This window comes from Cyanistes caeruleus, chromosome 2 (genome assembly GCF_971803275.1).
Source record: "Cyanistes caeruleus chromosome 2, bCyaCae1.hap1.1, whole genome shotgun sequence".
Taxonomy (NCBI): domain Eukaryota; kingdom Metazoa; phylum Chordata; class Aves; order Passeriformes; family Paridae; genus Cyanistes; species Cyanistes caeruleus.
Genome location: NC_141702.1, coordinates 7,427,581 through 7,453,560, shown reverse-complemented (window position 1 = coordinate 7,453,560; position 25,980 = coordinate 7,427,581). Strand labels below are relative to the sequence as shown.

Sequence of the window (25,980 nt, the reverse complement as noted above, 5' to 3'; positions counted from 1 at the left end):
ACGGGCACTTTCTTCCGTGACAGAGACTTCTCTGTCAGCATGAGTCATGCTGAGTGATTTGGTGGCTGCTAGCTTCAATTTGAAGCACATGCTAACCTTTACTGGATTTCCTTTCATGATGGGATTGTAGCATCATGCTCTCTTCCTATTGTGTACAGAAATGAAACTGCTAGCGAATAATTAAACCTTCTACCTCACAAAAGCCTTGAGGAAGTGGATTTTGAGATATTAAAAAAAAACAACCTCACAAAGCAGATTATCTAAAGTTCCAGAGAGCTAATAGCCTCTGTTCATCAAGTTTTTAAAAGCTCAGAGCTGATCCAAAAAAGTGCCATCTTTCAGAAAATTAGATTGCTGTTTCAAACAAGGTGTGTTTGCTGGATCCTCTTTGCACTTATTTTCAGTGATCCCTGTGTGCCCTGCTTACAGCTCATACCTGTATTTGAGGACTTAAACCTGAAAGATTTGCATCAATTCTTGATCATTAGAATTCCAGGTCCTTGCAAGAATGACATCATTTTCTAGTAATTTATGCAGCTAAAAATCAAAGAATTGTCAAAAAAACTGTGCAATGAACAATATTTGTTAGCGTAAAATGTACGAATGATCCTACATCAGCCAAAGAGAAGCTCTTATCAGCTGGCATCAGTGATAGGCTTGTCTTCCTTTATTGGCAAAACAGAACTGACATCACTGTATTTACCTAATTTACCTGATTTACCTAATCAAGAAGTCTAAACTGAGAGCTTTGTTACCTTAGGTTACCTAAATAGTTAGACTGTGGATATGCCTCTCTTCCTATTGATTAGATAAAGACCTTAATATGGTTCTGAGGTCAGGCAGCTCAGCTAGGCAGGGAGTGTGGAAGGGGGAATATTTTCTAAATTTGACAACATGTGGCATCATCCCTCCGCAGTGGCTACACGGCAGGGATACGTGTAATACATCTCAGGTGTATTCCCTGAGCAGATGCTGTGCAGTTGGTGATCTCTGCAGGCTTGTGATCTCCAGCACTCAGTGTGTTGGTCCAAGTGGTGCAGGGGTGTGTGTGGGAGATCCCTGGGAAGGGCATTGCCAAGGAGCTCACATGGTCCCTGTTTTTGGCGCTGGGAAGCAGCTGAGCAGGCAGCCTCAGAGGACGCGCTCTGCCCCGGGAAGCAGCAGCTCGGTGTTGGCAGGAGTTCTGCTGAGTCTTGCTGAACCAGGGCCAGGGGGTGGGGGGGCTTTATATTGAAAGCAACATCTCTCAATTGAGGCATATTATTTAGCTTTACTTACTCAAGGGCATTGTAAATCTTTCTTAATTTTTTTTTTTCCCCCACAAGACTGCTGGCTGCAGAAGTTTGTACTCCCTTGCACATCACTCAGTGTGAGAGATCTTGAATGTTGTAGCCGTGCTGTTATCAGGCAGAGCCAGAGGATCTTTGTAGCCAAGGCAGCAGATCCCTGTACTTTGGCAGTGTAGTCCTTTCTCTCTGATCCGACACCCTGGGACTTCTAAAACTCAGTGTTACAGCTGGTTGTGAGTAACATATGATTTGTAGATCTCCCTGTGTCTCTTCTTAGGATACCCCAAGCGATCTTTTCCATTCAATCCTGCATAGTTATTTGGTTCTTAGTTGTCTCTTCCTGCTCTTAATCACTTCCCTTTGCACATTTAATGATGTGACAAGCTTGATTTAGCAAGATTGTCTTCTCTTACTTTGCTCTCAGTTAGAAATGGAAGACTTGTTTTTTGAAGGCGGTTTCCTGCTGGACAATGGAAAGGACCTAACACCTGATTAGTTCATTTTCCAATTGGTGATTTCTATGAAAAAAGACTTTCCCAGATGCATTAGCTTTATCTAGTTTTTAATGACCAAAGTGAAAACATATTTTCCTGCTTCCTAACCTGTTGAAGTTGCTGCTGTTGCAGCTTTGAAAGTAGCAGCTTTGTGTTGAAATTTTTTACAGTGTTAGGGAAAAAAAAAAAACCCCAAGCACAAACCAGACATGTAGTTGTTCAGAAATTACACTATCTAGGGATTGCAGTTTTATGGGAACTTAAATATTTTTGCTCTCTTCTGTGGATAAGTTTCTGGTTTTGCTCCAAGCAGGGATTTTCAAGAAGACAGGAGGACTTCATATTTTGGAAGTGCAATGTAGCCATATCTAGAATACATAAAAGAAAATAGAAGGTGAGTCACACAGTGGACCAGTTCCTGAGGCATTGTCATCAAGCGTTGCCATTTTCAGACTGGAATGTACAATTTTCAGCCTGAAGCACTGAAATAAATTACTTTATTTGTAAAAGCTGTAATTTTGGTGAAGAAGCCTTTCCCACAGATTCTGTTTTGAAGATTGAGGATCTGAGTCTGAAATTCATAGGCGGCTGCCAACATCTATTTTATATATATATATATACACGATCAGAGCATGGTTGGTTTCTGGGCTGAAAATGCACATTAATGGGTCATGTCCAGCTGTCCATGCACCAGTGCCTCCAAATCTTTCCCTGTAGGGCTGCACAGGCCATTCACAGGGATGAACACTTTCCTGCAGTGTCATGCTGGAACACCTGACCTTGGCTTGTGCTCGAGGTCACTCTCTGGCAGTGTCTCTCCACTGATGAGGGCAGGAGCTGCCTCTGTCACTCTGCCTGGGTGACTAGCTCCCCACACCCTTGCAGCTCACAGTAGCCAGCTGGCAGCAGCTCTGGAAAACTAAGGCTATGTCTGTCCCACTCTCTCAGGGGAGTTTTTGGAGAACACAGACAGCCCCACTGGTAGCTTTCAGTTTATTCTGTCATTTGAATTTCTTCTGCCATGATTTGCCCCTCATCTTCAGTCAAATAAATAGCAGGGACAGGTTCAGGTGCTTGCTTAGGTCAGTGGGCAGTGCTTCTGCACAGCACAGCTGAGGGCTATCATCTGACTGTACCTGTTTTGTCACATCCTACTTTTTCCTGCCTGGAACTCGAGTCCTGACCTTTTAAGGCTAACACTGAGGACTTCCAGGGCCTGTAATTATAAGAGGGGATGGTGAAAAGTCATTGGAACAGGGTGGAAATGCCTTATTACAAAACGATCCTTACCTGTGCCATTAAGACTTGTTCTTTGTGAAACCATTTATAAAGCTCATCTCATTTTCAATATTCTTTGCAATCTCTGGCTGAGGGTGTGGGAGTTTTAAATGCATATGAATCAAACGCAAATTCAGAGTTGATACAGTCATAAAGAACTGCCATCATTAGTCCCCTGTGGACAACTTAGAAAGCTGAATCTGATCAATGAGCTACTCACTTCATTCATAAATTGCTTTGGAAAAGGAAAGGCTTTTTTTTTGTTTACTCCTCTTTAAAAGACAGGGACATTCAGAAGGGAAATGCGGTGTCCAGGGCACAAAGTGAGCCTCTAGAAAAGTTGAGGCTAAAAATTCATGGGGTTTTAAATTCCTAATCTATTATATTGACCTATCTACTTACATATTGCATTACCCACCTATATATTTTATATATAGGCTATTCCAACTCTATAGAAGAGCTGTTTATTTTTTTTCCAGACATCAAAAAAGTGCTTACCTTTTGAGAACAAGCTATTTAAATTAAGATAAATGATGGAAAATCACGATGTACTTTAGTTTTTATTAGGTTTTCTGTCTTTCTCTAACCAATCTTGATTTGATTGGTTACATAAGCATTGTAAACAATAAGGGCACAGTCCTTCCCTGCTGTAAAGAATAGGGGACTTGATTGTAATGATTCACCGTATTTCAATAAAGTAACTAAAGCTTGCAGTACATTGATTTCTGAAAACTGCAGAACCATTTCTGAAGTGCTTTCCTAGGACTTGCTATCATAGCACATTCAAAGCCCCTCTTCTTCAAAGGTTTCTAAAGCATTTGGGAAAACAATAGGAAACAAGGTAGGCTGGACCTGAGAGAGTGTGGAGCTATAAACATGAGGGCCAGAGGGGATGGAGAGCTGAGAAATGATTTGCCTTACAGCAAAAGAGCAATAAAATCTTGGGCTGGGATTTTTCCCTGCAGGAGTGTGAAAAGAAACATTGACTGTTTGCAAAGCACCTCCATACTGTAATGGAGTTACACAACCTGTAATCTTTCTATTATTCAGTCTGTCACTGTAGGACTGGCCCATTTGGAGGCTACAAAGCATTTAGATGCTGACAGCAGTAGGAGGTTGTAAGGGACGTGGTTGGCCATTGTGTTTATAGAGGGCAGTGAGATAAGAATAGCTCTGTCTTCAGTGCCTGCCACATTCACTTGAGGTTTTGGACACTTCTGTATGTCTTGTGGACAAGTAGCTGTGTTGAAAATGCAGGGGGCACTAGGGCAATACTTATCTTAGCTCTTCTTTTTCCCTTGAGAACCTGGTGTACAATACAGGCCAAGAGGGTGTCAACTGATAAAAGTCAGACAAATGCAAAGTGTTCTCTGGGTTTGACATCAAGGAGCCTGCCATCCGAGAGAAGACGGACGCTGTGTGGCACCCTGTGAATAAATTAATGTCCCCAACGTGCCCTTCCACTGCACCCTCCTGTTGGTCTCTTACTGTGCATACAAAATATTTCCTTCTTGAAACTTGGCACTAAAGAACATTTTTGGTGCACAGTTATTTAGTGGTGGGTGGACAATAATTCCAGAGCTGAAATTGTGGTGCACAATGAGAACATTTTACTTTGAATGGGCAGACAAGGGTCTATACATGGGGAAGGAATGGTTGTTATAAATGTATTTGCTAATATAGTGTGCATGACTTTGTTTAAAGGAAGTACTGTTGCCCTTCTGCTGAGCATTTGCAAATTTCAAACCTTTATAATTAGCTTCTTATCAGAAAATGAATCACTGTCACTAGCCAAGGTAACTTTTGAGCATGACCTGTGTAAACCTGTCACTTAGCAGGATTCATCAGAACTACATTAGATCCTGATGAAGATATCAACTTGAATGTCACAGGCACTACTGGGGTGAAGGATTTGAAGAACCCATCTGACACTGAAGTAGTGACAGTGCTGTACAGGATGATGGGACTGGTTTTTCCCCTGCAAAAGATTCATGGCTCTTGGATTTAAAAGTCAAAAAAATGGTTTTGCTGAACCTTCCTTTTACTGCTCCTTGTGAAGCAGCATTTGCTAATTTAGAAATGCTTCTTTGGGCCAAGCTGAGTGATGACAGGCTTCTCATATGAGGAAGGTACTTATAACTTTTTTATGGGGAGAGGCCACAACCCATGGATGCTTTTCTCCCTGCTGTTTGCCAGACAGCTGGGGAAACAACTTAGAAAAAAAACCCCAGCATACCATATATTTTTTAAACTGTGATGCATATTTTATACAACAGATTATGGTATTAGCTTAAATATGGGATCAACACTTACACATTTAAAATGGATTAGGGTGGATTTTTACAATTTGTTTTCCTGTTTTTAGGTGTATTCAAGGAAGATATCTCTAATACAGGTGTATGTGTGCCATAATAAAAATACAGTATAAGTATAAAGACTTTAGATTATAATGTAAAAAAGTTCAGGTCAAAGTGAGTATGGGTTTTTAGTATTCAAAACATTTTAAAATAAATTCTGACTCTTGTTTTGTGTCAGTATTACAGTTCTGAAATATTTTATGTTGTGTTGTACCTTGTTCAGGTTGTCTTTCTCATCTGTGTTTTTGGTGAGTAATACTAACAAAATTCTGATTTAGGATGTCATAGAAATGGAATAGACTATTTCAATTGGAAGGGACCTGCAACTATCACCTGGCCCAACTGCCTGATCCCTTCTCAGCTGACCAAAAATTATGGCGTAATATTAAAGACATCATCCCAATGTCTTTTAAACACTGACAGACAATTTTGGGGTCATCAATAGAAAATCTTGTCAAGCTGGCCCTCAAGGAGTAGGTATGTGGATTGCTGAATAATGTTTACAGAGAATCATGAGGTTTTCCATCATGGTCTGCAAGGAATTCATGACACCCTGACTATGAAACTTAAAAAGATACAAAAAATTAATGCCAGTGCATCTAAAATTGACTTACTGAATAGAGGACTTGCCAGTAGACTGTAAGGTGGACTGGTGTCAGGCCCACTGTGATATTTTTATCAGTAGACAAAGATATCAAGGTGATAAAAATTAACAAATACATCCTGAATAAATATTCTTATCCCATAGGTCATTGATATACACAGTAAGAGGGATCACTATGTAATATTGTAACAAGTAATTAATGTGTTTCAGTTGCTATAAAACTCTTTACAAACTTGAAGGTGGAAGAGCAGAGAGTGACTCCTGTGCTTACAGATAGGAGCACTTTGTCACGTGAAGCAGTGGCTTTGAAACAGACTTGGGGAGTGGTGGTTGGTTATCAACTGAGCATATGCTCCGAGCTATTCTTTTGCCACAAAGCTGGCTGCAATCCCTGAATATATGAACAGGAGCACTGAGGAGAAGAGAGGAGGGCCAGAGGTCTCACACAGATATTTCAAAAACAGTGTGCTCAGTTCTGTAGTCTACAATGCTGGAAAGAGACATGAGGATGGTAGAAGTGCTGGAAGACCTTTCTGAATATCAAATGCCAAATTTATTCAGCAGGGGTTAAGGTATGGTTTGCTACTTACATGGGGAATAAACAATTGATAAGATAATTGAATTGATTTCTTAGTTCACCAAGAGACATAAAGGTATCTTGTCTGGAAAGTGAAATTTTGCAAATTCACTTTAAAATAAGGTGATACTGATTTATAAATAAACTGATTTATACTGATTTATAGAGATACTGACTTATAAATAAGCAACAATCAACAACTGCAATCTCTTCATCTCCCTGAGAAATGTTTAAATCAGCTCTAATTCAACCAAGAATTACTTAGTGAAAATCCTGCAGCCTCCTTGAAAGTAGGAAGTCAGAAGAAGAAATTGCAAGGATCACTTCTGGCATATAGGTGCATTAATTAGTAGTTTTGTCATGTATTTTGGAAGCTTTGGTTGCATTCTTGCTCAATAGTCTTTTCCTTGTGTAGCTTGGTCCCAGAGGCTTCACATCCTTCCTAGATTTATGGTTCTTAGGACTGGGCTGTTAATTTGTCCAACTTCTCCCATAACAATGTTTGAACTTGAACTCATTTGCTTCCTTAGGTTTGATCATGCCAGTTACTTTTCCTCTTTTGCATTTCATTTTTTGTGTTTCCAGATATTTGATACCTTTTCCTGTATAGTTATGAATGACAACTACAAAATGGTGTCAATCAAAACGTTACCTGATTTTCCAGCTTCTGGGTCATGGTCAGGTAAATCACAGAATGGGACAGGCTGAAAGGGACTGCAGTGGGTCATCTGATTCCAACTTCCCTGCTCAAGCAGGGGCATCCCAGAGCACATGGCACAGGATTGCATTCAGACATTTCTGGAATATCTCCAGTGATGGAGACTCCACAGGCTCTCTGGACAGTGTGTTCCAGTGCTCAGTGACGGCACAGGAAAGAAGTTCTTCCTCACATGCAGATGGAACTTTCTGTGCATCAGATTCTGCCTGTTGCCTCTTGTCCTAATGCTTGGCACCACCAAAATGTGCCCTCCCATGGGTGGAATTCACTGACACCAGAGGACAGTTAGCATTTTGCAAAAGATACTGCCTACTGTGAAGAATGGGCTGGTACAGCTCTGGAACCATTTACATCCACTTGCATTCTGATCACCAGCTTGCACTGGATATCCTTAGAACTGGTCACTTCTCAGAAAAGTAACTGAAATTTATTAAAGGGATATTAAAAAAATGCTTGGTCAATTATAGAATGCAAGTTAGTGTTTCAGAGTAATTTTCCGTGTTTAGCCAGAGGACTTAATTATGGTTTTAGACCACTTTGGTTGATACAATTTCTATTAGACAGTGCTTATTTATATGAAAACCAAAATAGCTTCATTGAAACAGATGGGTGTTTGACTTCAAGGTATGTCTTTGATGTGGGGATTACTGGGCAGAAACCTGGGATTGGAGCTGGGACCAGACAGCTGTAATGGCTCTTTCTATAAAAAACAGTAAGTACTAGACATGCCCAGTGGAAGACAGCAACACCTACAAGAAGGGAGTCTTTCCAAGGGAATCTGCAACACACAGAAACATCTGCAGCTCAGGAAGATTGACAAGCCATCATGCTGCTCAGGCTAACAAATACTGCATAAATCCCATTGCAATCATCACGTCTCATTTAATTGACATCCTACTACTTTGGTCTTCTTGAAAAACTTTATTTGATTGACTCCTGGAAAACACTGCCTTATCAATGTAGTACAGGCAAAGCAAGTTTCTGCAGCAGCTGTTCTCCTCAGGAGTGGACATTGGCCATTTGAAGCCCTGGCCCACTGTCAGCTCTGCCCTGTTTTGCAGCAGGGCTTTTTGACTCTTATCCTGCTATGTGTTCCTGTCCACAGGGCACGTGGTTATGAGGTTCTCTGTGTCACAAACACACACATCAGAACTGTATTGTGTTGGCAAACACTGTTCACAGTTTGGACTTTTAGCATACCTCAAGGACATCTGTGTATGGGAAAAATAAAAATAGCCACACTAGCAAGAACATGGAAATATCCCCTACAGATTGATTGTAAAAGAAAATGATCCTGCCTAGAAATACCCTGTGTACATCACAGAGAAGTTTGCCTTGATTTTTAAGTCCTGCTGACACTGGAGGTGGTTTGGGGACAAATTCTGGGGTCACTGGATGATCTGTAGTGGTCTGACTACATAGAGAGGACTGGTACATGGCTGGGGCTGTGTGGACACAGCAGCATCCTGGGACTGCCTGCACATTCCTGGGCACTGCAGGTGGCAGTGGTGCAGTCTGTGCATGGTGATACTGAGCACTTTGATCCTTCCCCAGTGCAGGCCTGCATCATAGACATTACAAGAAATAACATGGATGGCCTGTTGTTACTGGTAGAATACAGCCTCGTTCCATGGATAGTTTGAGTGTAAGACTTTTCAGTTGATTTTGTAACAGCGTTATTCAGTTTAAGTATAAAATGCTACCTACTTTGTGTATTTTCTAGACCTAGTGATCAAACCAAATACACAAAAAAAACCTTTGTGAAAGATGTCACAATTCTCATCTGTCAATGTCACAAAGCAAAACCTCTCAAATGCAAATTCACCTGTAGCCCTGATTTTGCTGATTTTTCTCTAAGTATCTGTTCATCATTATTTTCAATAGAACACAACTTTTCTTGTCTTGGAGTAACCCTCAGAGATTTTCATCATGCTACTCACAACTGACATAATGAGGTTAATTTTATTGAATTTGGTTCCCTGTACCCCAGTGTTCATGATTCATCATTTCTTTTGTGAGTGAACACTGAGATAACGAGATAGCAGGTTGACAAGGGCAGAAATACATTCAGGTTTGAAAGGATGGATGTGCCTTGTGAGCAAGTTCAGTCAAGTAGGATGTCAGTCTGTTCCATGGGGATTGCCAGGTCAAAGCTGACTCAGAATTGGTATTTATGAATACTCCATCAAAATACAAGCATGAATAAACATCTCATTAACACACACATCAACTGATATATTTCACTACCCAGTATCTATACACCAAAGCTGAGAAGAACAATATGAAATTTCAGTATCAAAATTACAGCTTTCTGCTGTGCTGCAATGCAAGTTCTTCATACTGGATAATAAATGTACATGTTTATTACTGTGTGGACATTATGAACTTTGCAATGTTCTGACTTGTCCATTTTCTCAATTTTAGGAATTTTTTTTAAGCATTTTTTTTTTTAGCATTAAATGTCTGAGATGTTTTTGAACAGCTTAGGAAGTTAAACTTTTATAAGAGATATGTAGGCTTTGAACTGATGGTAATTACTGTAACTTTGTGATAGTTACACTTCATGTCTGCGGAAAATGTAAGAAAATACTTAGACTTGAACAGTTTTTAAAATAATTTTGTTGAAATCAAAGGAGTTTGATGCCCAGGTGCATTCAAAATGCCCACATTATGATAACTATTACTACATATGATGACTACTGCATATTTAGACACCTAATTATCTTCAAATATCTTCCCTTTGTATTTTATTTACATACAAAAAAATGCTTGGCAGTGTTAAGTTAATGGTTGGACTTGATGATCTTAGAAGTCTTTTCCATCTTGAATGATTCTATGATTATAAAAACTGCCACTTGTCACTAGTGTTATGTTTCTGACATGGGTGTGTTGATGTGAGCATTGCAGAGGTGTTTGGATAAATTTGTATTTTCAACTAACATTTTTATATAATAGAAAGTGTTTATGAGACCAGATATTACATTCTGCCATCCTGGTTGGTGTGACATTTTTAATCTGGTTATTACCTACTGCATTTTGTGTACATTTTCAGTTTAAAGGAGATTGTGTGAGTGACTCTGCAGCAGACACTGTGTGTTTCTCAGCTTTTGCTGGACTTCTTGATGTTATGAATCATGGAGACAGGTCTGGTCACATTAAATGAATATTGGTCCCATTTGGCTTGCAATTTTAAGTACTTACTAGTTTATTTAATAAAGATGTTGAAAAGATGTTGACTGCCTTCTGATACATGAGTGTGATACTCCCAGGTGTAGGAGATGTGGCGTGTTCAGCCTCTGGCTCGAGAGGCTCTCCTGGGTTGGAGACAAGCACGTTCTCATTCTCCAGCACCCCAGGCTGTGTCTACATTACATCTGACAAGGGCTGTGAGCAGGAAGGTGTGAGAGCCATGGCTCCTGATCACAGGCTTGCCCCGAGGCACGCTGCTGACTGTCCCTGCCATGTGCCCGGGGCCTGGCAGCGGATTGAACTACCAGACAGGCTTAGACAGGGTCCCTTGGGCTGTGCCCGGAGTTGCACTTGAGTTTCACTGTCTGAATACAGAGTGAGTCTGATCCAGAGGGCAGCCTTTGGATGACCCCGGCATGCAATGGAAATACCCAAAGTCTTAGAGCATAGATAGCTCTCTAAGCTGCAAAGTTAGGTTGAAGATACGTGGCTGCAAAGGAGAGAGAGAGAGCAATTTCAGCTGAGGAAACATCCATGACCTTGACATGCCCCAGCCATGATTTTGTAGCTCTCCACTGGTGCTAATCCATGTTGGCTCAGACCCCAGCTGGGATCAGACAGGTCAGCGCCTGCTTAGAGATTTCTGACTGGAGAACAGAAGCAGAGCTCAAAACAGAAGGAAAAAAATGAAAGGTTTTAGGATTAGACTGAGAGTGATTACATTTGTCTTGGCAGTAGCAATACCACACACACACGCAGCGCTGGGGAGCTGCTTCCTGGCGGCACCACGCAAAGTGCTCATGGAGCAGCATCCAGGCTGTGCAGCAGAGCATTCACTCAGCTTGCAAGTCTCAGCATGGAGCCAATCCCAAAGCTTGCTACTGGCCTCGTGGGGCAGTGTATCTCGTCTTCTATTTAATCTTACTTTGGGCAGACTGAGAACCTGATGACAAGAATGTCCCATGCATGATTTAGCGCCTGCAGACCGTCGAGACATGCCTATGTTAATTTCTGGCATGTACAGGCCAGAGGGAGAAAAAGCAAGGAATTTGATGGGCATGGTAGGGTAGCTGCAAGGAACAACCTCCTGCTACTCTGCAATGCAATGTGAGAGTCACAGCAGGTAAAAAGTTTTTTATCTATGAGGACACAGGGTAGTGTTTGCTTTATGGGTCTCCTTAGGGCTACATAGGAAGAATGTTCATCTGCTTCTTGAAAGCTGCATGTTGCTGCAGTTTGTGACATTTGTGGAGTTCCATTATTGATTTTATTTTCTTAGGAGAAAAGATAAATAGAAAATTACTTATTTTTACACCTGGGCATGCCTTAGACATCAGGACATTAAGGCATTAAAGCTCAAAGTGACCGAGAAGCAGAAGATAGTTCACTATTTAACATTCAGCTGGAGAGCTATGTTTACTCCTGTATTACATAACTGCTTTTTCAGACAATTTCTGTATTTTTCCATGCATCTCTGAAAGTACTTCCAGTTATTCCAGTAAACATGGGTGTGTAGGAGGAAGGGGACTAACTGCTTTTGAAATGGTTGAAAATAATGCAGTTATAGCCCTGTAATCAGATGCTTCAGGATATGGCTGTTTATTTCACAGTTCTGTTTTCTAAAGATCTGTCCTGCAGTGATCAGCCAGTGGCAGTTCTTAGGCTTCAGACAGAAATATTCAGGAAGGGAAATTTGGGGAGATCTACAGATTGAATTTATTCACAGTGATAAAATGCTGTCCAGGGTGAGTGACGCATTTAGCTCTGGAAAAATAAGGAATGAGCTGGCCAGTTATCACAACCAAACAACCATTTTAATGGTTATTTGGTTACTTTCAATGCAGATGATTTTGGACAAAGTTTTGCTCTCAAATGTCCTCCCCACTACTATAGAGTTGGGGTTTTTTAATAGCATTGTCATTGTTTCCTGGAATAGAGAAAGGAGAATTTGATTATATTTGTATTGTAGTATCAGTCAAGAGCTCCATTGTGCTTAACTGTGCAAAAAATGGATTAAGAGAAACTCATTCTCAGACAGCTGAGGAAGATGCACAACAAAGAGGAGGAAGGGACACAGATACACACATGTAGTACTATGATATTTACTTTATGTTTTCAACAGTAAATAAAGTGAGCGGTATCTCTCAGCCAAATTATCCATTTGATAACTCATTTTCCTCTAATGTTATGACACATTTACGTATTGAGGAGAGATGCTTATCGAGTGAGGTGGCCTCAGAGAGATGCAAAAAGAGAGCATTCAGGGCATAGAGAATGAGAGTCAACACCTCCACCGGGTCTCCAGGACCATTTTGTTTGTTTTGAGCGTGTTTTAGTGCCCGGGCAGCCTTGCCTGGGCTCACTTCAGAGCGAGGTGAATATTCTGTAGAATGGAAAGTGTGACTGCTGCTGTTGATACCCCAGGGAGAGGGAGCTGAGCATGGCACAGGATGTGTGCACACACATCTTGCGTTGAGCCAGCCCGTCCTGTCCCGTCTGTGGCCTGCACTCACCTCGGGCCGGAGCCGCCACCACGGCCTAAGTGCTATAATAAGCACTTCAGGCAGAGTCTGGCTCCCCCATTTAGTCTCCCTCCACTTTTGGTCTGTAAATATTTGTCCTGTCCACATCTATTGTTGGCACAGAGACATCAGTAGAAAGTTCTCTTAAGCCTTTGCTTGCATATTTGGATTCGGGCCAGTGGAAGTTAAACCTGATCATCTTAGCCTCTCACTACCCCTGCTCCTTTTTTTTTCAGTAGTAAATGATGACTCCTCGAGATGGACCAGATTTTCCTGGGGGCAGGTTGGCATTCCCCCAAGGCATACATATTTAATGGCATGTGCAAGTGCAAGTAAACAGCAGGATAGAGGGGTTTTGTTCCTTTTGTACCCACTATCTAATTTGTTCCTCCATATTTTTCCCACCCACAGGGGGAAGGATGGCTGTCTCTCCATACAAGCCAAAGTTTGATTTATTTACTCATTGCCTTCCTTCCCCAAGCTGCCTGTAGCAGTCACATTGAATCTCCAAAAATGAAGGTGTTAATACAAGTATCACTTACTGCCCCTCCTGTAGGATCCATGCCACTGTTACCCAAAATGAGGAATGATATTTGGATGAGTCAGGGAGTCTGCCCTGACTCAGACTAACCAATGTAGGAGTGTCTCGGGGTCATGCGTATTTCTATTAATAGGGTCAAACTTGAGTAGGGAGCTCTGGTTTGATTTACCTATATTTAGCCATCACACCAAGGCAGCAAACCCAGCCAAAATAAACCTGACTCAATTTTCTTTGAATTTGTGATAAAACAAAATAAAATGCAGCAATTATATTAAGGTAATGAAACATGTTCACTTTATTCTGTGCTCAGCCAACACACTAATTTTTTTATGTTCTGCTGATGCCGTAAAAAGTGTTGAAACCAAACTATTTTTGTGTCTCATACACATATATTTTTTTCTTCACACAAATTAAACCACAAAGATCTGTTTTGTGTTCTGGTCCTTTTAAAGTGTATGTGCAAGGACACTGAGAGAAGCTTTATAATTTCTCCTTCCTACCCTCTCAGTAGACTCTTGGTACTACCATTGTCCTGGTACCAGGACAAATGAAGAAAATGTTTCTTACTGTTGAGAATGAGTTGTGGGCAGATATTCTCACTGTATCTTTTGTAATCCCACCAAGGTTCATTAGTCCTGGGTCTAGCAGAATAATTCCATATTAGAAAATCTTTGTGGTGCAAGGTTTAGAATGTATTTATTTTCTGGCTTCCAGGAAGGCAAATTGTCTTTAAACACAGTGAGTGAGGGAAAAAAAAAATAGCAAAAAATTAAATAGACTATCTAGGGAGCTGGGGAAATTGTGTAGGAGAGTAGAAAATATCTACAGCAGACTGTATGGTGGGAAAACCCTGTATCCCAAGTGTCATATCTCTGGAATGGCTCGGTGAGAATTTCTCCTCAGCTCACATTGCTCTATTGACCTTTTTGAGGTTCAATTGATTTACCCCAGCTTGAAACCTGACCTCTTGTGTCCAGATAGCAAGGTGGCATAGAACTTCTGTGTCCAGATAGCAAGGTGGGAGAGAGCAGAGCAACACTTCCTAATCTCCACAAAGGCTTCTGAAGCAGATAAAAAAGCAGAGCCCCTGCTTTGCATTCTGTAACACTTTAGCAGAGCCAACAGGATGTGAAGCTGCTCTGAACAAGATCAGAACAACAGTTACATGTTCCTGTAACCTTAAAAATACAGGTGAGACTGATTTGTGTTCTCTTCTGAGCCAGAATGGTTGACATGTAAGCAACCAAAGGGAGGCATGGCCCAAGGCACTCAGTCAGTAGCACTATCACCACAATAAAGATCATATCTGGGCACTGGCCTAAAAAGGTTCTATGGACTGTTAAACCAATTAGGGATAAGATAACATGTTCTCCCAGTCACTCAGATGGAGTCTGTCTGCCTTAGAGTAAAGACATAATTGTGCCATAACTAGAAATGTTCACTGTCAGCTTCCTGTCGTGTGTGAAACTCTGTATCCTTTTAATGGCTGTCCAAAGCATTAAAAAAACAAAACAAAACAAAACCAAAAACCCCAACAAAAATCTGTAGTTTAAATCTTCCTCCCCTTTCTATTAAAGCAATACCAAGAGTCAACAGAGATCTTGGAGCTGACCCAGAGGAAGTTTGGTATTTGATTTGAACATGCACAGTGCATCCCTAAAATTCAAACTTCGAGGCTAAGACAAATGTGTTTTGTCTTATAACTCTGTGTTACATGACAGCCAGATGTCATGCTCTCAGCCTGTGAAACATTTGCAGCAGGAATTGTCTTTGCAGCATGGCAAATGACCTTTCTATATTTTGTTGTTTGGTTGTTTGGGTTTTTTTCACTGCTAGGGCTTTACCTCCAGACATTATTAGATTACTAGGCAGAGAACATGACACAAAACTCAAGCTGATGTGAGAAAATAAAATTGTATGTATTCACACATACACCAGCTCTGAAGAATTGCTTCTGCTCATGTGTTTGTTGGATGTAGATATGATCCACCTTCAGGCTGCACTACAACAGTAAGTGCATTACTGCATGGGATCACAGGGACCCCTGTGATCTTCCTTGCTGATACGATTCTGTAATTTCTTCATCCTTCGCATCCTTCCAGTCTTACTTGCAAACGGGAAGACTTAAAAAAAATAAAAATAAAAAAGAAAATACGCTATTGTTGGATTTCTAGTCAACAATATCCTGGGAAAAGCAGCATTAGCTGTTCCACTGAAGAAGTTGCTAAAAGATGATGTAATCTGGCAGTAGGGACCAAAACAAGACAGGGTATTGCAGCAGCTAAAAATGACAATCTGCAATGCACCAATATTTAGGTTTCATTGTCCTACAAAGGAATTTGGGAAAAGAGATGCAACTAAACACTGATAGAGTTCTGACTGCTTGCAGGGTGCACTGTACCTGTATTAAACACATAATCTGATGTAAGAGAGGTAGAAAAATACTACACCTGAACAGAAGCAGACTCTTCTCTTTGCTCCAAAAATTACTTCTCTGCTTAATGCAGTATTGCAATCCAAATGTATGTGGTTTATAAAACACCTTTTCTTTTTTTTTGAATCATGCTACTTTCTTTTAAACCCTTGGGAAACACTGTTGGAAGATGTATTTGTGAAACTGTTTAGCAAAATGTTAATTTGAGATTTGCTGTCTAGGAGTCTGGTGTCATAATCTCCAGAGTCGGATGCTCAGATTTTTGCAGGAAAAGCTGTTCATGTTTTGGAAGGCACCTTAGTACTAAGGGCAGATCACAGAAGGGCTCATGGGGTTATTTGTAAGCTGTGCAAAAATTTATATGCAGGTTGTTTTTTTCTTGGGGAGTTGGCTGCTGAAGAGCAACCCTACTGGGCTTTGAAACGTGTGATCACCTCTCCAAGAAGGCTGTGAACAGCAAGTAGAAAAGTGAGCCTCCATGAGGACAGAAAACAATATTTAATACTCCTGCTAGAAGGCAAACACCAGGGCACACAGTACACAGGCAAGGCAGATTGTCTTGTGACTGAGAAGGGAAAGCACACAAAAATTACAGAAATATGCATAGATCAATAATTGAATTACCAGAATTGTTACAGCTGTCTTAGACTTTTGATACAGTAAATATTATAATAGCTGCAATTTTCCATTTTATTTCCTTTTTTCTTGGCAAGTGTTTTATGACACAAACAGCCAGAATACTTAAAAGTCTGCTGAATGATTTCCAAAGACCCAGTATCCTGGGTGATTGCTGCCCTTGTGAGCAGGATCACTGAAACTCCCTGTGCAGGCAGCCAGTAAATCAGCAGATCTGTGTGTAAGCATTAAAATGGTACCCAAAACAGCCTTTTTTTTTTTTTCCCCCCAAAAGCATTCTTTTTTCCCTGTCCAAAATGAGAAAAAAGCATCTTAAATGAATTGAATGTTTACATGTTCCATAATGTTAGATTTTATGCATTGCAGAGTGAGCCATGTCACCTGGTCAGGGAAGATCTGTTCAATTATTTTTAAAAGCAATGTAGAATGCACAGGTGTCTGGGTGAATGATTATTTTTGGCCAGATAACTGTATCCCTCTCACATAACTCTCAGCTTCTTTAATCCAAATTTTAGCTCAGTTCTGCCTTTCTTGTCTCTGGTTTGGCTGTGTGGATACTTGGATTTTATCTGATATGCCTCCTCTTCAGCAAGCTTCTTATGAATTTAATCTTTTCTGCTTTTCTTTGATATTTACTCCTTAATAACTCTGGTGTCTTTTACCTTGGATATAGCTAAACAATATTTGGTGCTATGTAGATGGAAAGGTGGTGGTGTTCAAGAACCCCTTAGATGTCATCCAAGCTGAATTTTAAATAGATTTAAATACTAGTAATCGGAAGACCACACAATGAGGTCGTCCTAGAATGTAACATTTCATATGAACATAAGCATTTTCTTTTTATTATTTTCTAAGGCAAAATGTTTCATTCCATTCAACCTCGAACTGTATTTTCTCTGCAGTTTTGAAATTGATCAGGACATTGATTATTTTTTTACAGAAAAACAATCTTTGATATTGTGGTTTGAATGTTTTTGCAATTTGTTTGCTAGGAACAGGTTTCTGTTGACTTCACATAGTAAGTTGCTCATATAGATGTTACTTTTTCAGTTACACATGCTGGGATTATAAAAAAGATAGTGTGACCTGGGGTAGAGCACAGTCTGGTCTACAGCCGTCCCTGTGAATTATGCAATGTATGAACCACCTCAGTCTTTGCTTTTACAGATTATAATATTACACATTTCACTATAGAGTCTGAAATCTTCAGGCTTTTCCTTGTTGGTGTAATAATACATTTGTTTATGTAGTGCTTTGGTGTTTTGTCCACACTCGACTTGTGTTGCTCTCCACTCTGCTGTGCTGTTGAGGTATTTTTGGCAATGTTTTTACCTCTGTTGTTTGTGTCTATGGACGGACTATCTGTAATACCTAAACTGACTTAATTTACAATGTCTTTTGTTTGCAGCAGTCCTGGGTGTAAAAACATTTTTGCTTTTGGGAAAAGGTTATGGTCTGCGCAGGTGCAGTCCATCCTCAACTTCCACTAAAGGCAGTGAGGGCAATGCAGGGACAAACCCTACACATCAAGCACTGCTGATCTAAGTCTTGGGAGCAAGGATTGGTTTCCAAGAAGGGTTGTGGTGTCCCCATCCCTGCAATGGGTGGTCCCATTCCAGGCCAGGTTGCATGGGGCTTGGAACAGCCTGGGCTAGTGAGAGGTGCCCAGAGAAGAGGGATTGGAACGAGATTATTTATCTAAGGCCCCTTCCAACACAAACCATTCTCTGGTTCCATGAGTCTGTGAACTGGGATCCAGATCTCTGCCCATGCCACTGACCTCCAGAATTAGTGCTTGTTTAGTTTTCTCCTGACTCCATTGTTCTCTGTTTCCAGCTACCATAGTCAAGGAGGGAGCATAGAGGGTGATCCCATGGAGTGTTCTGGTTGTCTGATGATGAGAACACCATCAGAAAAGGTGAAGAACATGAGTTTAAATTCAGGGTTAAGGTGAGGTTGAACTCATAGTGCCTTGACAAGAGTTTATAATAGGAAAGGTGAGCGGCAGTACCGTCTCTCCTGACCACCCTTGGAAAAGGATGAACTTTCTCAGCTTTCTGTCTGTCCTTAAAGCCAGATTCAAAGCTATACATCCAAAATGAACAATGATGCTAAATTTTAGAAAGATATTAAAATTGAGCTTCATCCTTGTACTTACTGTGTTCTTACTGTGTACTTACTGTGTACTTACCTGACTATTGTCTGTATGTCATTTGGTGCACAGACTTTCTGTATCTCAGCTTCTGGAAGTACCTGCTTGTCCTTACTGCCTGTGTAAGAAACTTCTGATTCTTCTTCTGTCTCTCACTTCAGTAAAATGCAAGGGGAAAGTCCCTAATGTATGATATCCCTCTTCTTACCCCTTTTTCTGAGATGTGTCCCCTAAAAACGTTTATTTTGTATTCTTGCTTCTTTGTTGCCCAAGACATGAGTGGCTTATTAAGGAGATGGAAATAGATACAGGCACTTGGAAATTCCTATTGTTCTTCAGAGAGACGACTGTAATGTCCAGCAGAGCAATGTCTGAGACCCATCTGTCAAGATAACAGCTGCTACTTTTTCCATAGTTTGTTTATAAGATCACTGAAATCAAAACTTAGATATGGAAAAGACCTATTTATAAGAACAAACTGTGCTGTTAATAGCTCCTTTCCACTGTGTCTCGGAAGATACTTTAAGGGCTTACTAAATGAAGCCTTTCAGGATATCCAAGGCAAAGTATATTAGTTAATAATATTATTGCTGGATATGCTATTGACTGGCTGACTTATGCTTGTTTCACAGGGAATAAAATGAAGGTGAGTTACACTTATACAGCTGTCTGGTGACACAGCCTATTCTTTCTAACATCCAGTTTTTGCTCTTATCACAAATGTACACTATTCCGTATTCTTGCAGGATTCTGCTCTGGAAAATAGTCCTGAGTACCTGATTCAACATAGATTTAAATTACTAAGATCCAGGTCTCAAACTGTTACATATATTTTTGTACTTTCATTAATATCAGGAGAACTGTGCCAGTTCACACCAAAGAGAACCTGCAGCATCAGAAATGATGAGCAAAAATAGGGAAAAAAAAAGTGGAAAAAAAATAATTTTGTAATAATATTATTTCAAAATGAACTCAAAAGTTTACAGGCAGAGTGATATTTATGCCACTGACAGTGTTTGCCTTGGAGCACATAAAACACTGTTTACATTGAAAAGTACTGCAAAAATACTCTTTTTTTGTGAAAGCAGGTGCATTCCTAGTAGGTGGGAAGAGCAAACTGTACATCCATGGAAAGATTTGTCCCTTTGATGAGTGTATCTCATATACCTTTTAAAATGATAGCCTAGAGAAGTAAAATAAGACATTTCTCCAGTGGAGGCCTGCAGCAAATGACAAAGCTTCTGCTCAGCAAAGTGATGGGTTTATCTGATGGAATCATAGGCTGAACTTCTGACAATACAGTAAGGGTTTCCCAACACGTAACTCGTTAATGAGCCCTTCTCAGACATCATTCAAAGACTAGAAGAGGCTCTCCTGTAATTCCTACAGCAGGGTTGCTGAGTGTAAGTGACTGGGTAGACGTGCAGTCACTGAGCCTAAAGAACCTCAGGCAACATAATACACTGGAAGGCATTTGGTGCACAAATCAGAACCAACTTGGTTTCAAGATGCATTTTTTCACTAATCTTGACTGTCATCAAGGAATTTGGGGTGGAATTAAGCTTGACTGTCTTTAGGTACCTAGAAGTCTACAGTCTGTCCATGTCAGTGGGGAGAGCAGAGCATCAAGATGCCTTTTCCATCCCAGCAAGGGACTCATCCCCTGAATGAACCAGCAGTGTATTCCACCTGATCACCCTGGAAACTCTGTGTGTGTTATGCTGGAGTGAGGCCCCATAGTGGCCTCAAACTGGTGTCAGTGAAGTAATGTCTCATTTTTCTGCATGGAATCGCAGGCAGGAGGAGATGACTCCCCAGGAATTCTCCAAACACTTGTGAAGGGAGGGGCTATTGCATAATTCCAGCTGGGAAGGTTATACCACATGTCTAAAATAAGATATTACAGGGATGTCTGACCAGTCTAGATCAAAAAGTTGGACATCCTGGATGAAAAGCATTGGGCTTCTGCATTATGTATGTTTTATATACATATGAGATCATGGTGGAACAGCAGTGTCTACCTCTGAGTTAGAGTTAATGTAATCTTGGCATATTGACTGTGGCTGGCTGGCATACTGGCTCAGTAAACATGTATTTTTATAAACTACTAACTTCTCTGTTTGTGTCCTGTGTGTTTCTCTCTTTTTCCAAGAATGTTTTTCCTTTTCTCCATGTTATTTAAGAAGAGAGTAGCTGCTAAGTCTTTTGCATGATGTTAGATGATTGCTGTGTTTGTCAAGATGAATCTCAGTAAAACACTCCTCTGTGAAGGAGCTGTAGCCATGCTGAGCAGTAAGAAAGTTGGATGTGATAAAGAACGAAGTAAACAATGACATGTGGAAAAGGAAGAGCATTCATCCATGAGGGATGTGGGGAGAACTGTTACTTTTCAATTCCAAATGCCCTAAAAGCCAATATACCATTTTAACACCTTGGTGTTAAATGGTAACACATAAATAATATAATTTTCATGCTCAAATTTATTGCCTCTGGGCATTCCCAGAGAAGCTGTGGATTCCCCATCTGTGGAAGTGTTTAACACCAGGCTGGATGGTGCCATTAGCAGTTGGATCTAGTGGAAGGTGTCCCTGCGCATGGCAGGGAGTTGGAATGAGATCTTTTAACATTTCTTGCAGCCCTGACCATTCTGTGATTCTCTCCATAGTCTCTTAATTCAGTGCCCTACTAGAGATGGGTGAATCTGTCACTAGACTGTTGCTAGCTTAAGCCACAGGAATCAGAAGTGTTGCATCTAAATTAAGATTTTTAGCACAAATTTTATTTAGAAGGAAACATACTACAAGGCTAGACAGCTGAAAACCAAAAGATGCCCAATCTGAGAAGAACTTTTCATCAAAGCATTACACCTAACTGCTGATAAGATTGTCATGTTGGGCTGGGAAGGTGCTTCTTCTGGCACTTTCTTCCTTGGAGCAGAGGAGGAATTAAGAATCTGGTGTTTTTACCCCAAGTCCCCTCTCATGTGATCTCAGAGCTTTCACAAGCAACCTCTGAAGATGCTTTACTGTTTTTCCAGCTCCCTGCACCCAGATCTGTGTTGAGAACTCTGGAGTTCCACCTTGGGCCCTTCTGGTGCCGTACCCTGAGAGGCAGTGGCTGTCACACTCACACCTATTTCAGTGTGGTTTAACCTGCTACACAAGTGTGTAACTTCCCAGTGGGAGGTCATATCCACAGTTGTATATGTGCCACAGGCTAAAATGTCAAATCCGTGCTCTCAGAACACAGGCCACCATGAAACAAAAAGGGAGGAGGGAAGGAAATACATGTGGTATAGGATAAGGATGAGAATGAAATCAAGGTGGAAAAAATATTTTACTACTCTGTTCTCATGGTGCACTAGGTGCTCAGAATTCTTTGGGCAAGCTCTGCTGCTTGTGTTTGTGTGGGAAATCTTTCAGACTCTCTTCTTTGTATTACAACAATGCTTGAACTGTTCTTTGTGCTTTTGGGCTGCTACCAGAGGGCAGGGACAGAAAGACCCAGACCAGTGGGGAACATTCCCTCTCCCTGCAGACCCTGTGTTGCAGGACATGGTGTTTGGAGATAGAGAAATAAGAGATCCAAAGTATTTCCATATTAATACATTCTTTCTAAAATGCTACTTTAGACATCTGTGGTCCTTCTCATTAGCATTCCCACACTGACCTGATTCTGCCATGCTTATTCAAATGAAATTTGCCTTATGCTGCAGTACATGTATATTTTATATTCAAACTTTGTAACAGTAACAGAATCAAACCCTAAAATAAAATAACTGTTTTAAGGTGATGGGATACCAGAGGAATTGTTTTGGTCTCTTTACAACTTAGGTAGAAAATGCTTAGTGAGCCTCATATCTCCCTTGAAGGTAAATCTACTTTTCCTTCTCTTAAAAGTATGCAAATCCCTAAAGCCGCTAGGACAGAATAATGCCTTTCAGCAGAATGAACTAGACAATTGCAGGTAATTTTCCTGGCTGTGAAGTCGAGCTAAGTGCAAGGTTCTTTCATATTGTCTTGTGGTTGTACGCAACAGTGATTCATAGCCCACAGTGATGCATTATTGAAGAGCTGTCTGTTGTGTCTTCATTGCATGCTGTCAGCTGCACGATAAATAATTGATTGTGCTGCTCTTACTCCACATTAAAGATATATGAGTATCTAATACACGAAGAAAATGAAGCAGCAAGGCTGCCTGTGTTCAAAAGATGAAGCATTACTGAAGTGCACTGCGGTAGCAGGAACTGGGAAGTGCCCACCACCGCTCTCCGTTTCCCACTTCTTCGAGTCGGTTTGTCATGGCAACAAATGGCACATTCAAGTCCTTGCTGTTGCCTTTCCAGACAAAACAAAATAATTGTGGTAAAGAGCTGATATACTGCAGAGTTGTGCTTATCTCCTTCCCCCTTTTTCTTCAACTATTATCCCTCTAGACTGAAAATTCCCTTAAAGTATTAATAATTTGTTCTTAAGTGGCTGCAAGCTGTCAGTTTTGCAGTCAGTCAGGAAAATGCAGTTTTCCTTTTTTTTTTTTGAAAAATCCTTTTTTCCACATAAGAATTTGTTTGTATTAAGCAGAGGAAATGTTAGCATGACAAAACTGAGTGTTTGCAGTGGTACTAAACCTCTGTTGTTGAGCCTTTCCCTGGAAAAGTGAGGCTTCCCTTTGTGGTTCTGTTGCCAGAGTCCCCAGACAGGACACAGTAAGGTGGCCCCTGTTACAACATAATGTAGGGGACAAAGGCATCTTCCAGCTCACATCACTCTTTGTTTCCATTACAAAGGCCATCAGTAAAATTCAAGAGACAACAAATTTGTCCAGAAGAGTTTGCTTTGGAAGTCAAATCAAGGAAATCAGATGAGTATGCTACTCACTGTGTTGTCAAGTGGAGGCTCATGGCCAGGTATAAGTACGGATTACTGGGAGCTGTTGTTTGGACAAAAATGTCTAAAACACTGAATTGCATTTTGAGATAATAATGAAATTAAGATGGGAGAAGTGTGAGATGTCTGGCTGATGCATAACTGAATTCTGATGGGATGAGCTGGAGAGCTGAGTTAGGTCCTAGGAAGAAGAAACACGAGACACCAACAGTTGCCCAGAAAAACTGTTGCCCAGATCTCTGTGTTTAACACCAAGACACAGGGGAATTAGTTTTTGTTCCTGAGGGAAACCACACATATTTCAGGTGTGTTAGCTTGAGACTTAGCCACAAGCTAAGGTGGGAACACCACTGAATGCAGGGAGTGTTTTGCCAGAGTATTTCAGAATAGAATCCTGAAGACTGCTGATCTGTTTTAATGTAAAATGCAAGTGACGCTACAGTGGAATTCTGCTGGTGTGAATGAACCTGGGATGTGATTTGTGGCTTTCTGGATGTGTTTCTCCCACCACAGCTATGCAATTGTGCTGAACTGTGTCTTCCTCTATACATTGGGAAGGCATCAATGTTGATGCAAGGACTTCTGCGCAGTTACTAGAATCTTTCTGATAATATATTTTCCAGGCTAAAAGTGGATATTAGTAATAGCTGCATGTTGTAATGGGGGAAAGATCAGAATTTCCAGCCTTTGTGATATTCTCCTGAGAGAATGTGGATATATTTTGATATAGAAACAATACACTTTATGAGGAAAAAAATAAACACTTCAGATGAAAGATTCTTAACCCACAGCAACATTAACTCCTCAGAAGGTCCTAGGAACCAGACCCAAAACGTGTTCCTAACAGCACAGATTGATTATAGGGCATAATTGGAAATGAGATGGCATTGAGGGACATCAGAATATAGTTCCTGTCCTGAAGAGCCTCTGGTTTACATAAAATGAAACAGGATAGTGTCCTAGAAACACCTTCTCTGCCGCTTTTTATGCTGCCAAAAAAGTGTTCAGGAAGTAGCTGTCTTTTAGCATATGTGTTGCCTTTACATTCTGTAGGTAACTACTGCTTGAAAAAATAAGGGAATGGAATACGTCATAGATGAATGATGCTGTTTTTTTTTAAAGTCACCTATTTAATTCAGTTTATCCCTTCAATACTTGTGAGGTAAGTGAATCCCATTGTACAGGATAAAAAGAGAGCAAGTAGTGAAATCAAGAGATTTGTCCTGGATCTTCATCTTCTGATTCCCAGAACTTGTCAACACTGCAGAGACAAATAATTCAGTAAACACTGGAGTCAGAGAGGCCTGGGATGCAATTTTGCCTGTTTCATCTAGGGATGGATGGCTGAGTTAATACTGCCTCACTAGGACCCTGTAAAAACCTGGCAGTCTAGCACTTGGTTTAAGGTATCTTACCTTTTGTAAGGTAGTTGACTGAGAATGATAAACAGTTCCAGGAGGTTATTTCAGTACTAACATCTAAATCTAGGTGGGATGAATATTTCTTGGCGGTAACTCTCTTTATCCATTAACCACAGGTGTAGCCTAGATGACAAGTTGAGACACAAGGTTCTGCCTTTGAACTAAATAACATTAGCAGTGGAATTTACACATTAAATTTCCAGGTTCAGGCACAGAAGCTTGACAGACTATCTGTGGATGGACTTCAGTGTTCTCTCTCCATCCATCCTTTGTGTGGATAACAGTTTGGCCATGGTTTGGGGCTGGGTTTTGTTGGGACAATAGGTGTATTAGGTGCCTAACAGCTGGGCTGGCTCTGTGGATTTGTGCTATAATTTGTGTTGTACTCCCAGCTGAACCATTCTCAGATGAAAGAAGAAAAGTAAGCTAAAAGAAACTTAGTCTGTGGTCCAGCCTTTCCATTCCTGACTCTCCTCAATAATAAAGTTTCTCTGGTAACAAGATTGAGCCTTCCTCTTGGTAGCAGCTCTTACAGGGTCTTCTTCTGAGGCAGATTTTTTTCATTACATGCATAGGATCTTAATGTTGGTACGATCCCTGTTCCTCTGCCAAATGCAGTTGAAGTTGGCTCAAAGACTCCCAAGTTATTAGGCAAGTGCAGACAGTGACATTTCATTAGCACTCTCCCCTTAGGAAACAGACTGCAGTGATGGGATCATAGCTAAAGCAGTGTAGTGTTAAAAAGTAGTGCAGACACAGCTACAGACACACCTGTGTTTTAATAAGGAGTAATAACTTGTGTTGAACCTCGCCTGAAGTTGTGTTTTCATTGCCAGTTTATCCCAAATGGCATTGTAGTCCACTGTAGATTGGATAGATCTG

General features: G+C 40.7%; 1 protein-coding gene and 1 long non-coding RNA gene across 4 annotated transcripts in view; one reads left to right on the top strand and one right to left on the bottom strand.

The window, feature by feature from the left end:
* Positions 1–25,980, top strand: part of FKBP1B (FKBP prolyl isomerase 1B) — a 44,047-nt gene that overhangs the window by 10,460 nt on the left and 7,607 nt on the right. The gene's annotated exons all lie outside the window — the stretch shown is intronic.
* On the bottom strand, positions 1,910–15,718 carry LOC111927442 (uncharacterized). The gene is made up of 3 exons (XR_002863584.2): positions 7,252–15,718; positions 2,920–2,999; positions 1,910–2,151 (listed from the first exon to the last, which is right to left on the bottom strand). It is a non-coding gene; the product is annotated as an uncharacterized LOC111927442 (long non-coding RNA).